This window comes from Gossypium hirsutum, chromosome A10 (genome assembly GCF_007990345.1).
Source record: "Gossypium hirsutum isolate 1008001.06 chromosome A10, Gossypium_hirsutum_v2.1, whole genome shotgun sequence".
Classification (NCBI taxonomy): Eukaryota; Viridiplantae; Streptophyta; class Magnoliopsida; order Malvales; family Malvaceae; genus Gossypium; species Gossypium hirsutum.
In genome coordinates this window covers 14,418,901-14,430,624 of record NC_053433.1, presented here as the reverse complement: position 1 = coordinate 14,430,624, position 11,724 = coordinate 14,418,901, and the positions used below count along the sequence as shown (strand labels likewise).

Here is an 11,724-nt window from a genome sequence, read left to right as displayed (position 1 = left end):
CAAAACTTATTACCTTAATATTGACCTTAGATGACCGAATGCTTCACTCCCTTCTTCCTCTTTTCATTTCGGCCAAGAAGAACCGATTTCTTCTCTTGTTTTCATCACACTTTCATTCTTTTCTTTCTTTTATTATCCTTAGTATTTCTTTTATTTATTTCCTTTCTTTTACATAAAATAATGATCATTTCATGAAGATTCACTACATATTCTAATATATGCACCATCATGGCCGGCCACTATGTATAAAAAAGGAGTATTTGACATGCAAAACCATTGTTTTCACTACATGCTTTAATAGGTCCTCATAGATTAACCTATCACATTTCACAAGTGTCACACATAAGTCCTATTAACTAAATTCACAAGCAATTAACTAAATCGAAGCTTAAAACTTTCACACATTCATATTCACATATTTTAGACAATAATTATCATATTCAAATAATTTGGTGACTCGGTTTAGCGGTCCCGAAACCGCTTTCCGACTAGGGTCACTTTAGGGCTGTCACATATGCCCTATTTTCACACGGCCTGCGCCACAAGCGTGTCTAGTGGCCGTGTGAAGCACACGGCCTGTTAACACCGGCGTGTGACCCTTAAATGTTGAAAAACTTTTTAGGTTTCCTAAAGTTTGTAAATGTTATCAGTTTAGTCTCGAACCACTTCTAAGCATGTTTTAAGGTCTCGTAAAGCCTTTTAAGGGATATTGTACATGATTTGTATGGATTTTTTTATTACGAATGTATAAATGTACGTGAATAAAGTGTATTATTCGGTAATGTCTCGAAACCCTATTTCAGCGATGGATACGAGTTAGGAGTGTTACATTTATTGGTATTAGAGCTACGGTTTAGTCGATTCTAGGACTAACGTAGTGTATGAGAGTCTAGCTATACATGCCATAAATAAAACTGCGATAGTGTGATGATTCCTGACAGTTAAAATGTATTTTCATATAGCAAATGGATCCAGATCGAGCCATAGCTGATGATGTGGAAAATAATGTGCCTGCTCCCGCTCAAGGGGTAGTGCCAGTCGATTCTAGGCCTATTTCAAGTAACCAATGAGGAGAGGCTAAACAAGCCTTCTTCCAAATGATGAGTGAGTCATTCACGGAGTTTGTTCAAACGAATCCAGCTACTCAACAACCTCCACCCCCACCTGTTCCTCAACAAGTCCCAGTTGTGCCACAAGTGATAGATCTGATTCGATTAAGTAAGCCACCTGTTGATAAGATTCGAAAGCATGGGGCTGAAGAGTTTTGGGCTACAGTTGATGATGATGCTAAGAGAGCTGAGTTCTAGCTCGAGAACACAAGAAGAGTATTTGATGAATCGTCCTGTACTCCGGAAGAATGTATCAAATGCGTAGTATCTTTGCTTAGAGATAATGCATATCATTGGTGGAAAATGTTGACATCGATGGTTCCTAGAAAACGGGTTACCTGGGATTCGTTCAGACTAAGTTTCGAAAAAAGTACATAAGTCAAAGATTTCTCGATCAGAAACATAAAGAGTTTCTAGAGTTGAAATAGGGCTGAATGACTGTGACAGAATATGAAAAAGAATTTGTGCATTTGAGCAAGTATGCTCAGGAATATGTGTTTACTGAGGAGATTATGTGCAAACAATTTGTTAATGGGTTGAATGAAGATATAAAGCTATTAGTCGGGATACTTGAATTGAAGGAATTTGTTGTACTGGTTGAGATGGCTTGTAAAGCCGAGGATCTCAACAAAGAAAAGAGAAAAGCTGATTTTGAAGCCAAAGATTCAAGAAAGAGATCAACTAGTAAATCTTATCAGTCTGCATCGAAGAAATTTCGAGACTCGTAATCATCCTAATGCATCTGTGGGACATTCAAACAGAGATCGTGAAAAGCAACTTGTGAATTCTAAAGCCCAAACTACATATGTTGCTAGTGCTGCCAGTGTGAGACCTAACCGACCTGAATGTAAACATTGTGGTAAACGGCATCCCAGTGATTGTAGATTGAATGATAGGGCTTGTTTTAAATGTGGATCATTGGATCATTTTATCCGTGATTGTCTGGAGTTGGCTGAATAAGATACCGTATAGAACACGAGGTCGAGTAACACTACAGCTAGAGGTAGACCACCCAGAAACACGGGCAATATGAGTGGTGGTAAAGGTGTGACACAAGACACTGCTACGAGATCTGATGCTAGAGCACCGGCCCGAGCCTAAGCTATTTGCACTCGCGAAGAAGCGTCATCTCCAGATGTTATCACCGGTACTTTTACTCTCTATGATACTAAAGTTATTGCATTGGTAGATCCAGGATCAACTCATTCATATATATGTGTGAATTTAGTATCCAGTAAGACTTTACCTGTAGAGTGTACTGAATTTGTAATTAGAGTATCGAACCCTTAAGGCAAGTGTGTGTTGGTTGATAAAGTGTGCAAGAACTGTCCATTGATGATTCGAGATTTTTATTTTCCGGTTGATCTGATGTTGTTGCCATTTGACGAATTTGATATAATTCTGGGTATGAATTAGATAACATTGTATGATGCTTGATACGTGATATTCGTGACAGGTTTTAAAAATTTATAATTTATCGTTCTTGAAACTAACTATTATCACGATGAAGGCAAGTGTACCTATCGAACAGTAGTATAGCTTTAGCAAGACCTGATTGTCAAGCCCAAAGGAACCAAGAGTACTAGTGATTACTTTCTTTTTACTATCTAGCCTAAAAATTAAGGGATTTGTTTATCTAAACAAATTAATTAAGCTAAGGATGCATAGAGAGAAAATTAGGGAAAAACTTTTGGGAAAACTCGATTGATTAAGACAATACCCAAGGAAAAATCCACCTAGACTTCACTTGTTATTTAACTCTGAATCAGACGATTTATTCATTTGACTTGATCCTTAGAAATCCCTAAGTTATATTATTATCTCTCTCGAGACTAATAACGTCTAACCCTAGGTTAATTAATTGAAATCTCTTTTTAATTAACACCCTAATGTCGCATTAACTCGATCTATAGACTCCCTTATTAGTTTTCACCCTAATCCAGCAAAATCTTGTCACTCTATCTCTAGGCGTGCAATCAACTCCGCTTAATTACGACAAATTTACTCTTAGACAGGGAATTTTTCTCCTCTGAATAAGCGCATTAACTTGAATCAATATCCTGGAATATTAAAACAAGAATTAAGAACATATAATTAAGAACAAGTCAAATGTTTATCATACAATTCAGATAATAATAACAAGATCCATGGGGTTTAGTTCATAATTATGAAAGAAAACATCTCAAAAGAATAAAGATAAAAAAACATAAAGAAAACCCAAAACTCCTGAAGGAAATTGAAGGGAGATCTTCAGTCTTGACGATAAATCCAGCTTCTGAGATGGATCAATCAGCTTTCCTTAAGTAATTCCTTGCCTCCTACTCCGTGTCCCTTTTCAAGTGCCTCCTCAGGTGTTTAAATAGACTTTAGAATGCCTAAGAGCCCTCAAAAGTGACCTTTTCCGAATAGGACTATACTTAGGCTTGATAGGGACACGCCTGTGTGTGATTGCTTCAGACCTTGGTCAAGGCTGTTAAATAGGCACGAGCATGTGGTCTACCCGTGTAAGTCGTGCTTCGATTCTGCCAAATGGACACGGCTGTGTGGACTACCAGTGTGAGGAAGTCCAGGCCGTGTTGATTTCTTATGTTGGTCCATTTTCTTTGTTTTCGGCCCGTTTCTCGCTTTTTTATTCTCCTATGCCCACCTAAGTATAAAACATGAAATTAAAGGATTAGGTGCATCGAATTCACCAAATCTAAGGAGAAATCATCCATAAATGTGCTAAGCATGGGATAAATATATGTATAAATTACGGTTTATCAAATACCCCAACACTTAAGCGTTTTCTTGTCCTCAAGCAAAATCCTGTCTACCCGTGTAAGTCGTGCTTCGATTCTGCCAAATGGACACGGCTGTGTGGACTACCAGTGTGAGGAAGTCCAGGCCGTGTTGATTTCTTATGTTGGTCCATTTTCTTTGTTTTCGGCCCGTTTCTCGCTTTTTTATTCTCCTATGCCCACCTAAGTATAAAACATGAAATTAAAGGATTAGGTGCATCGAATTCACCAAATCTAAAGAGAAATCATCCATAAATGTGCTAAGCATGGGATAAAAATATGTATAAATTACGGTTTATCAAATACCCCAACACTTAAACGTTTTCTTGTCCTCAAGCAAAATCCTCAACTCACAATCAAAATAAACTCTTCTCAACTTATAATTCATATCGATAATATCTCAAAATAGACCATAAGTAGCCATACATTGAGAATTCAACTAGAAGAACATCAAAGTTTCAAATATTCCAAGTTGAGCATTTTATCACGAATGCATAGGTGTCTCCCCACATTTAAGTGATTACCTTTGATTCAAAATATCACAAAGTTTAACATCCTCACTAAATATTCACTCATATCACCCAAGGTGTTTAAGGACAATAAATGAAGCACTCATTAGTCAACATGAAACGTTATTACATAGGCTTGCATGAAAATCAAATCTCCACCACTATATATTGAGATGATATATCAATCAAAAGGTCTTTAGAAGGTTGTAACGTGGCTTTGGTTAGGGGGTGTGGTCACAAGCTGAAAGAAAATGTTAGAATCGAGATTGAATTGAAAAATTACCTAACTAGAAAAATAACTGATCATTAATTGAATACAAGTGAGCTTCAATTAACGCTTAAGCTCAAAAAATGATGAATAACTACTAATATATATGTATGTATTGTTTTTTTTTTAATTAAGAGCAAGTCAAATAAAATAGGCCATCTATAAAAATAAAACATAGCTAAGCAATTTATTTAAATTAAATCTCGACAAAAATAGGGATCAAATTAATTTAGGGGATTTCAACAATAATAGGTTAAGGGTTAATATTGAGGGAAAATCAATGATTGGGTTGTTAGGCTTAAGGGGGTTCACTAAGGGTTAATTGTGAAGGTAGGTTTTTATGGAGTGAGTGGGTTAAACCTAAGTGCCTTTATCATCTCGACATATCAAATCAAATAGTGTGGCTTTGACATGCATAATCAAGCAAGTTCTAGAATGACAATTCAATATTGACGCACTCAAAGCAACAATAAAAGTGAGCATGAAAGAAATAATAGATGCTCTACAGGTTCAAGATCTCACAAAAATTATGGCTTTTTGATGTTTAAACCTGTGAATTTTAACTCAAGATAATACCTAAACTTGGGGAAACAACCTAAAAATTTTTAATTCTCAAAAATCAACTTTATCATGCTTGATTCTCTAATTCCTTAAAGTTTGAATAGTCAATGCATAAATGCCTATGTTTTAATTCAAGACATATTAATAGAAAATCATAAATCAATCAAGATTCATTCTAATAATGATATGAGAAGATCAAATAAGAATAAGATAAAATTCAGGGATTTTTTTGATAATGATATAAAAGACCCCCACACTTAAGATGTACATTGCCTTCAATGTACAAAGTTAGATTTACGACGGTATAGATATAAGATCATAAGATAGGGAGAGAAGTGCAACTTTCTGAATGATGAATGGATTCTTTGAATTGGAGTTATGGAGAATAATCGGCCAAGGCCCTGATAAGAATGGAAGAGGATACTCCGGTAGTGGTAGAGGTTCATTAGGCCATAAGTCCTACACCAAAAGAATATTATATCTGGTAGTAGCTATAGTCGTGGTCGAACAGGACATGGCAATCGTGAAGAACCTTTGCCAGTGGAGGTTCGAGTTCCTAGGTAATGATGAGCTTTAGAGCTCTTTATAACTGTGATAACATCAAGAACTCTTTAGGAAATATAAGAGCATGGGTCGACGCACGGGCGTGGTAAGGAGGGCGTGGGCAAGAGTTGCAGCGGGTAGGGTTAGGGATTTTGGGAAAGGGGATGATGAATAGTGTAGGGTTTATATAAATTTTGGAGTACACGCTCGTGGGGCACGCCCGTGTGCCCTTATTTCAGCCTGTGTATATCGTGATTTTCAAATTTAGGCGCATCTGAAATTCGTCCCACGCCCGTGTCCTTTGGGCTTGTCGATGCACATGGTCGTGTCGCACGGCTGTGTTCTACTTCATTCGCTTCTCCCACGCCTGTGTTGTTTTATCAGTCTTGAACACGGGTGGTGGGCACGGGGGTGTCGCAAGCCCGTGCTAAATTCTCAGTTTCAACCACGGTTTTGAGACACAAGCGTGTCTCACGCTAATGTTGTTTTGACAGGCTCACCCACGGCCACGTCGCACAGCCATGGCAACTTATCGCATCTCGTGTTGGGAAAATTTTTTCCCTGTTTTCACACGGTCGTATCGCACGGTCGTGTCTTCATCCATGGTGTGAGCACGGCCTAAGGCACGCCCGTGTGCCGGGCTGTGTGGATTAGAAACCCTGTGTTTCAAGGACTCAGTTAGTGAATTAAATGTTAGAAACTAAAATTTAAAGAAGTGAACACCGTTAGTGCTCGGGTTGCCTCCCGAGAAGCACTTATTTATAGTCTAAGCTCGACTTACTTTGATCTCGCATAGTCATGGTGGTTCAAGGAGTTTACACTCATCATCCCTACTATTAATTTTATCAAGATAAGTTTTAGATGAGTATTATTTACCTTGAAAGTGTTGAATTTAGATGAATTACCTCGACTGTACCGTATGGAAAAATATTGAGTACCATGAGAGGAATTTTTCCATTAGATTTAGATGTGGCAATACGAGGATCTGCTGCATCCAGTAGTACTTTGTCTCCAACCTTAAGTTGATTTAGCAGAATATTGAGCTCGTCAATGAATGGTTTTGGTTTATGTGTCCATCATTCATCTAGTTCCTCAACTTGTAGCCTTCGTTCTTCATAGATAGGTCCTTTGTTGTTGTTTGAACACGGCTCATGTGCATTCTTTGAACCTATTTTCTACACAGAGGGTTTCACCATATGATCAGTACTAGTAGTATGATTTATGCAATCACCCTCGATTTTTGAGGTGTTACTCGAATTACAAGCTTGAAGAGTGATTGTTTCATCACCCACACGAAGTGTAAGTTCACCTGTACCAACATCAATTATCGTTCTAGCAGTTGCTAAAAAGGGCCTCTCTAAAATTAAAGGCACGTTACTATCCTGCACTATGTCTAGAACAACGAAACCAACTGGGAATATAAATTTGTCAATTTTAACGAGTACATCTTCAATAATACCCGTAGGAAATCTAATTGTTTTATCGACTAATTGAATACTCATCCTAGTTTGTTTGGGTTACCCAAGACCTAGTTGCTTAAACATTTTGTAAGGCATGACATTGATACTTTAAATCGGCCAAAACATTATTAACATCTAAGCTATCAATTAAACAAGGAATCGTAAAACTTCCTGAATCTTTTAATTTGTTAGCCAGCTTATTCTATAGTATGGCTGAGCAAACCGCATTTAGCTCCACATGCGACACCTCATCTAACTTTCACTTATTTGTTAAAAGCTTTTTTAAGAATTTGACTGCGTTTGGCATCTACGAAAGAGCTTCAATAAACGGTAAGTTAATATGTAATTTCTTTAATAATTTAAGAAATTTACCGAATTGTTCTTTTGTACGGTCTTTCCTTGTCGTATTGGGGTATGGCACACAAGGTTTGTACTCTTTACTTACCAGTGTTTGTCACTGTGGTCTACCTCACCTTTGCTTTTACTTACCACGATTCCTTGCCCTGGTTCTGGTTCAGGTTCCACTAACCCTTCCTTGTCTTGGATGGTAATTGCGTTGAGTTGTTCCCTCGGGTTAGATTCAGTGTTACTCGGCAGGCTACCTTGTGGTCGTTCAGATATTAATTTGGCGAGCTGTCCTATCTGAGTTTCGAGCCTTTGGATCGATGCTTGTTGATTCTTAAGTGTTGTCTCGATATTCTGAAATGAGTTTCTGACACCGAGATGAATTTTGTTAGCATCTCCTCAAGGTTCGGCTTTTTCTCTTGTTGGTAGGGTGGTTGTTGGAAGCCTGGAGGTGGTGGTCTCTGATTCCCTTGGCCTCCCCATGAGAAATTTGGGTGGTTCCTCCAACCTGCATTGTAAGTGTTACTATAAGGATTATTCTGAGATCGAGGATTATTACCCATGTAATTTAACTACCCGTTCTCCATGTTTGGCCATAGTGTAGGTATTCTAAATTGCTTGATCCACCTCCACTTGCTTCGCACTGCATTACTGGGTGTGACGAACCAAGAAAACTGTCAATTTTTCTATTCAAAAGTTCTACCTGATTAGAGAGCATGGTGACTGAATCAACGTTAAAAACATCGGCTGTTTTCGTTGGCTTTGTCCTCATGACTTGCCACTGATAATTATTCAGTGACATATCTTCTATAAATTCATAAGCATCCTCAAGTGTCTTATTATTGATAGTTCCACCAGCAGCTGCGTCAATCATCTGTCTAGTCGAAGAATTCAAGCTATTGTGAAACATTTGAACTTGTAACCAGAGTGGTAACCCATGGTGAGGGCATCTTCTCAAAAGGTCCTTGTATCTCTCTGATGCATTGTAGAGTGTTTCTAAATCCATTTGCACAAAAGAAGAGATATCATTACATAATTTAGCAGTTTTAGTAGGCGAAAAATATTTAAATAAAAACTTTTCAGTCATTTTTTCCCATGTAGTGATTGACCTCGGGGTAACGAGTTTAACCACTGTTTAGCTTTGTTCCTTAATGAAAAGGGAAATAACCGAAGACGAATGGCATCATCAGAAATGCCATTGATTTTAAATGTATCGTAAAACTCCAAAAAATTCACCAAGTAAGCGTTGGGATCCTCGTCCTGCAAACCATCAAACTGAACAAATTGTTGTATCACTTGAATTGTGTTAGGTTTCAATTCAAAATTATTTGTAGCAACAGCAGCCCTAACTATGCTTGATTCAGTTCCTATTAAAGAAGGTTTAGCATAATCATACATAGTACGCGGAGTAGAATTCTGCTTAGCAGCAATTGCAGAAGGTAGTGAATTTTCCTGGTTTTCAGCCATCTCCTCAGTTGTGGTGTGAGTGTCGTCCTCTTGCTCTTCCTTGTGTATCTTAAGATTTTCCTTATTTCTCTTCAGTTTCTACGAACTATGTGATCGATCTCACTATCGAAAAGTAATAGTCCTGACAGGTTTCTTCTGGTCATAAACTAGAAAAACCTATCAGAAGAAAATAAAATAAAAGTTATAAAAGTCAAATTAAACTAAAAGTAGATTGCACTAAAAGTAAATATGGCTAAAGTAATAAAAATTGAATGTTCCTAATATCTTAGTTCCCCGGCAACGGCGCCAAAAACTTGATACGTGAATTCATGATAGGTTTTAAAAATATATAATTAATCGTTCTTAAAACTAACTATTATCACGATGAAGGCAAGTGTACCTATCGAACAGTAGTATAGCTTTAGCAAGACCGGATTGTCAAACCCAAAGGAACCAAGAGTACTAGTGATTACTTTCTTTTTATTATCTAGCCTAAAAATTAAGGTATTTGTTTATCTAAACTAATTAATTAAACTAAGGATGCACAGAGAGAAAATTGGGGAAAAGCTTTTGGGACAACTCGATTGATTAAGACAATACCTAAGGAAAAATCCACCTAGACTTCACTTGTTATTTAACTCTGAATTAGACGATTTATTCATTTGACATGATCCGTAGAAATCCCTAAGTTACATTATTATCTCTCTCGAGACTGATGGCGTCTAACCCTAGGTTAATTAATTGAAATCTCTTTCTAATTAACACCCTAGTGTTGCATTAACTCGACCTATAGACTCCCATATTAGGTTTCACCCTCATCCGGCAAAATCTTGTCGCCCTATCTCTAGGCGTGCAATTAACTCTGCTGAATTACGACAAAATTACTCTTAGATAGGGACTTTTTCTCCTCTGAATAAGCTCATTAACTTGAATCAATATCCTAGAATATTAAAACAAGAATTAAAAACACATAATTAAGAACAAGTCAAATATTTATCATACAATTCAGATAATAATAACAAAATCCGTCTTAGGTTTCATTCCCCTTAGGTATTTAGGGGTTTAGTTCATAATTATGAAAGAAAATATCTTAAAAGAATAAAGATAACAAAATATAAAGAAAACCCAAAAATCCTGAAGGAAATTGAAGGGAGATCTTCAGTCCTGACGATGAATCCGGCTTCTGAGATGGATCAATCGGCTTTCCTTGAGTAATTCCTTGCCTTCTACTCCGTGTCCCTTTTCTAGTACCTCATCTGGTGTTTAAATAGGTTTTAGAATGCCTAAGAGCCCTCAAAAATGGTCTTTTCCGAATAGGACTATACTTGGGCTCGACAGGGACACGCCCGTGTGCAATTACTTCAGACCGTGGTCAAGGCTGTTAAATAGGCACTGGCATGTGGTCTACCTGTGTAAGTCATGCTTCGATTCTTCCAAATGGACACGGTCGTATGGACTACCCGTGTGAGAAAGTCCAGGCCCTGTTGATTTCTCATGTTGGTCTATTTTCTCTGTTTTTGGCCCGTTTCTCGCTCTTTTTATTCTCCTATGCTCACCTAAGTATAGAACATGAAATTAAAGGATTACGAATTCACCAAATCTAAGGAGAAATCATCCATAAGCATGGGATAAAAATATGTATAAATTACGGTTTATCAATGCTGTTGTGAATTGCAAACGAAAGACAATTGGTTTGAGATGTCAGAATAATGAGATTATTCGAATTGAGTCTGATGATCTAAATAGTTTGCCAGCAGTGATTTCATCGATGTTAGCTCAGAAATATGTAGAAAATAGGTTGTGAAGCTTACTTGGCTTATATGTTTGATACGAAAGTGACTGAAAAGAAGATTGAATCAATACCAATTGTATGTGAGTATCCAGATGTCGTTCCCGAAGAGTTACTAGGTTTACCACCGATACGAGAGGTTGAGTTTGGCATTGAGTTAATGTCGGGTACAACGCCGATATCGATAGTTCCATACAGAATGGCACTGACAGAGTTAAAAGAATTAAAAGCTCAGTTGCAAGAATTAACCAATAGAGGATTTGCACGACCGAGTTTCTCGCCCTGGGGTGTTCCTGTGTTGTTTGTGAAAAAGAAAGATGGCACGATGAGAATGTGTATAGACTATCGACAACTTAATAAAGTGATGATCAAGAACAAATATCCTCTACCGTGAATTGATGATTTGTTTGATCAATTGAAATGGGCTACAGTGTTTTCGAAGATAGATTTGAGATCGGGCTATTACCAGTTGCGAATTAGAGATTCTAATGTGCCAAAGACTGCATTTAGGACGAGGTATGGTCACTATGAATTTTTGGTTATGCCTTTTGGACTAACGAATGCACCTACTGTCTTTATGGACTTAATGAACTGGATTTTCAGACCGTACTTAGATCGATTTGTTGTTGTATTCATTGACGAAATATTGATATATTCACGAGATGAAACTGAGCATGTCAAGCATTTGAGAATTGTATTACAGATTCTGCGTGATAAGCAATTATATGCAAAGTTAAGTAAATGTGAATTCTTGCTATGTGAGGTTGGTTTTCTGGGGCATATTGTTTCAACACCAGGTATCCGAGTCGATCCGAGCAAAATTTCTGTAATAATGAATTGGAAGCCTCCAAGAAATGTATCTGAAGTTCGTAGTTTTCTGGGACTAGCTGGCTATTACCGACAGTTTGTAAAAG

At 37.4% G+C, this 11,724-nt stretch overlaps 1 non-coding gene across 1 annotated transcript; it reads left to right on the top strand.

The window, feature by feature from the left end:
* The first annotated feature begins 8,507 nt into the window (after positions 1-8,507).
* On the top strand, positions 8,508-8,614 carry LOC121208768 (small nucleolar RNA R71). Its single transcript, XR_005903893.1, has one exon. It is a non-coding gene; the product is annotated as a small nucleolar RNA R71 (small nucleolar RNA).
* Positions 8,615-11,724: the final 3,110 nt, after the last annotated feature.